This window comes from Phoca vitulina, unplaced genomic scaffold (genome assembly GCF_004348235.1).
Source record: "Phoca vitulina isolate PV1807 unplaced genomic scaffold, GSC_HSeal_1.0 scaffold903, whole genome shotgun sequence".
Taxonomy (NCBI): domain Eukaryota; kingdom Metazoa; phylum Chordata; class Mammalia; order Carnivora; family Phocidae; genus Phoca; species Phoca vitulina.
The window spans coordinates 3,139-7,755 of NW_022590590.1; the positions used below are offsets into that span (position 1 = coordinate 3,139).

Here is a 4,617-nt window from a genome sequence, read left to right on the forward strand (position 1 = left end):
TTTTGATTTTATTGATGTGGGGATATTGGACTATAGGTTTTCTTTATTATAATGTCTTTGATTTTGGTATCAGGGTAATGCTTGCCTCATAAAAGGAATTGAGAAGTGCTCCCTCCTCTATTTTGTGGAATGGTTTCTGTAGAATTGGTATTATTTTGTCGGTAAATGCCTTGTAGAATTTACCAGTGAAGCCATCTGGGCCTGTGGTTATCTTTTTTTTTTTTAATCAGATCTTATTTATTTGTTACTCTTAGAAAATCTCATTTTTTACTAGATTCAGACTTAGAGGTAGAAGCTCTCAGGGAGGACAGCCTCCGTCTCTTGGCAATCTGTCCCTGGTGTTTTTCTTTGGCCTCCTTTATTCTCTTGGCCAAAAGTTTCACATATTCTGCAGCCTCTTCCTGATTTTTCTTAGTACACTGTTTCTTCAAAGAAATACCCAAGTTTGTGTTGGAGGACACATGGAGTAACAAGATGCTGAATCTTGGGCACTTTGGTTCTAGGTTTCTTTCTCTGTTTAGGGACTTTCTCACAACATACTGGCACACATCTTCTCTTTGGAGAGATTAGAAAGTTTGCAGACTCTGCTAGCTCTTTGGGGCCCCAGGTGACAAGGCACAGTAGTATCAGTGAGTCCAGGAATATCTTTCTCCCCTTTTCTTACAATGACCAAGTTGAGAACACCGAGGCTGGCATCCACAATGAAACCCTGAACAGATTTGCACTTTCTTTCTCCAGTCCTCCTTGATCTGTAGCAGGAATGTCCCTTCCTCAGTAGCAGATGGACATGGCCATGGGTCAAGTCTCCCTGCTTAATAGGAAAGCCTTGTTTGTCATTGCTGCCGCTGATTTGGACCATGTAACTCTCCCATTCTTCACCCAGAGCATTAGCAGCAACTTCTGTGACCATATGCTTCTCATAAAAAGTATGAAGTTTGCATTCATTGTCCACTTCAATAAATTTCTGTCAGCCAGTACTGGGAAAGAGATGTTCAGCTTTATCCTGAAGCAGCCTACACCTCTGAGGTACCACAAAAAAGAGCTGGTCCTGGAATTATCTTTATGGGGAAAAATTCAATTTCTTTCATAGATACAAGGTAATTCAGGATATCAACTTCTTCTTGAGTGAGCTTTGCTGATTTGTGTCTTTGAAGGAATTTATCCATTTCATCTAAGTTGTTGAATTTATTGTCATAAAGTTGTTTTTAAAAATAACATTCCTTGGGGTGCCTGGGTGGCGCAGTTGGTTAAGCGTCTGCCTTTGGCTCAGGTCATGATCCTGGAGTCCTGGGATCGAGCCCCTGGGATCGAGCATTGGGCTCCCTACCCAGCGGGGAGCCTGCTTCTCCCTCTCCCGCTGCCACTCTCCCTGCTTGTGCTCTCTCGCTCTCTCTCAAATAAATAAATAAAATCCTTAAAAAAAAAATAACATTCCTTTACTATCCTTTTCATGTGTTATAATTTGTAGTGATATCACCTCTCTGGTTACTGATATTGGTCATTTATATATTATGTTTTTTTCCAATTAGTCTTGCTAGAATCTAGCAATTTCATTGGTTCAAAAGAAACACTTTGGGTTTCATCAAGTTTTTCTATTCTTTTTCTGTTCTCTGTTTCATTAATTTACACTTTGATCTTTATTGTTTTCTTTTTTTTCCCTACTTTGGGGTTTACTTGCTCTTCTTTTTCTAGTTGTTGTTTTTTTTTAAAGGAGAAGAATTTATGAACTTGAGAACTTTATCCTTTCCGACATGGGCATTTATTGTTATAAACTTCCCAAGTACTGCTTTAGCAGCATCCACAAATTCCAATATGTTATCAAATGCTGTCAAACATGCTGTCATGTCAAAAATGCTGTCCTTTTTTTTTTTAATTAGATTTTATTTTTACAGAAAAACTGAGAAGATAGTACAGAGAGGGTTTTCTTTTTACTCTGAAATTTTCTTCGTCTTATATTAAAATAGCCACTCCAGCTTTCTTTTGTTTCATATTAGCAAGTTATATCTTTTTCCATCCTTTTACTTTTAACCTAATTATTTCTTTATAGTTAAGGTGCATTTCTTATAGGCAGCATATAACTGGGTTTGCTTTTTTATTCAGATTGATGATTTCTGCCATTCAATTAGGGTGTTTAGACCATTTTGGGTGTCTGTAAACATCTTGATTTTGTTTTCATTTTTTTTTTTAAGATTTTTTTAAATTTATTTATTTGACAGAGAGAGACACAGCGAGAGAGGGAACACAAGCAGGGGGAGTGGGAGAGGGAGAAGCAGGCTTCCCGCGGAGCAGGAGCCCCAGTGCAGGGCTCGATCCCAGGACCCTGGGATCATGACCCGAGCTGAAGGCAGACGCTTAACGACTGAGCCACCCAGGTGCCCCTTGTTTTCATTTTTAAAAGATATTTTCACTGGGCACAGAATTCTAAGTTGACAATTTTTTGCAGCAATTTAAAAGTTGTATTCCAGTATCTTTTTGCTTTCAGTATCCTGGTGAGGGATCTACAATATTACCTTTGTCTTTTTTCCTCTGTATGTAAAGTGTTTTTTTCCCTCTGGCCATTTTTAAGATGTCCTCTTTATCATCAATTTTGAGCAATTTGATTAAGATATGCCTTGTTTTCATTTTCTTTATGTTTCTTATTCTTGGAATTCATTTGGTTTCTTGGATTTGTGATTCAATATTTTTCAGCACATTTGACGTTTTTTGGGTATTATATCTTCAAATATTTTTTCTGTTCCCTCTACCCCATTTCTCCTCTCCTTTGTGGTTTCCAATTACTTATATATTAGGCTGCTTGAGGTCCCACGGTTCAATGACACTCTTGCCATTTTTTATAGTTTTCATTTTGGATAGTTTCTATTGCTATGCTTTCAAATTCACTATTATTTCTTCTACTGTGCCTAATCTGTCATTAATCTCATCTCAGACAGAGATTTTTTTTTCATCGCAGACACTGTAGTTTTCAATTCTAGATGTTCAGTTTTTTTAAAAAACTATCATTCATGTTTCACTTAACTTTTTGAACATATGGGATATAGTTATAATAGCTGTTTTAATGTCCTTGTCTGCTAATCCTAGCATCTGTTGTCATTTCTAGGTCTGTTTCAGTTAGTTGATTACTCTCTTCAATATGGATTGTGTTTTCCTGCTTTTGTCTATGCCTAGTAATCTTTTTTTTTTCCTACCTAGTAATGTTTGGTGGGATCCCAGACATTATGAATTTTAAGTTAAGTGTTAAGGTCCTGGATACTTTTATATTCCAATAATGTTATTTTTTTTTCTGAGATTATGCAGCTAAATTACTTGGAAAGAGTTCGATCCTTTTGAATCTTGCTTTTATGATTTGCTAGGCAGATCTGGAGCAGCATTCAGATGAAGGCTAATTATTCCCTATTACTAAGTTAAGAGCTTCCTGGGTATTCTATTCATGAATTATCTGTTTTTCCAGTCTGGCACATGGGAAGAGGCACTATCTCTGGCTCTGTGTGACTTTGGGCATTGTTCTCTAGTCTTTTCATATTGTGAAATATGCATGCATACATGCACTGATCAGGACTTTCTGAATATGTAAGGGGCCCCCTCTGTGGATCTCCAGGGTTCTCTCTCTGTACAACATTTTTCTCTTTGCTGTTCTGACTTGAGAATCCTAGCTGCCTTCATCTCACTGATTGCTTGGCTTTGTCTCCTCCATTCAAGGAATCCACTAGGCTCTACCTGGACTTCCCCCTTCCTGGGCCATGGCCTGAGAACTCTTGCAAGGCAATAAGCCACAGCAATTGCAGGGCTGGCTTGGTTCATTTCATTTCTCAGAGATTATTCTCCTTTATTGCTTGATGTCTAGTGTCTCTGAAAGTGCTTCTTCTTCATCACAAAGACCATAAATGCCCACACATTTAAATGATCACAGCCCCCTCCCCTCATCCCCTGGTAACTAATATGCTTTCTGTCTCTGTGGATTTGCCAATTCTGGATATAGCATATAAAGGAATCATTCAATTATATGACCTTTAGCGTCTGGCTTCTTTCTTAGCATAATTAATTTTTTTTTTAATTTTTACTTTTTTAATTCCAATATAATTAACATACAGTGTTATATTAGTTTCAGGTGCTTATGATAAAGTATGGAAACTAGAAACTAGAGAGAAGTGGTAGTTACACAACATTGTGCACACACTAAATGCCACTGAATTGTACATTTTATGATGGCTAATTCTGTGATATGTGAATTTTACCTCAATAAAAGATAAATACATACACTAATGCTAATAAATAAATAAGTAAAATATTGCTTCTTATACTGGGTCTGTTTTTTAAAAAAATTATTGTGTTGAGGGGGAGGGTAAACCTGGTCCCTGTTACTCTTTCTGTGGGCCTATAATTGACTATTCCAAGATAAAATAATAATAATGTATTCAAGGTTCAAAACATATGTAGAAATGGGATGTCTAGCTGGCTCAGTTTGTTAACCATCTGGCTCTTGATTTCATCTCAGACCATGATCTCAGGATAGTGAGATCAAGCCTCGCATGGGGCTCCATGCTGGGCACGGAGCCTGCTTAAGATTCTTTCTCTCCCTCTCTCTCTGCCCGTCTCCCCCGCCCTCTCTAAAACAATAAT

The 4,617-nt window shown here is 37.5% G+C and overlaps 1 pseudogene; it reads right to left on the minus strand.

The window, feature by feature from the left end:
- Window positions 1-260: 260 nt before the first annotated feature.
- Window positions 261-1,844, minus strand: LOC116629438 (annotated as a pseudogene).
- Between the last annotated feature and the right edge of the window lie 2,773 nt (window positions 1,845-4,617).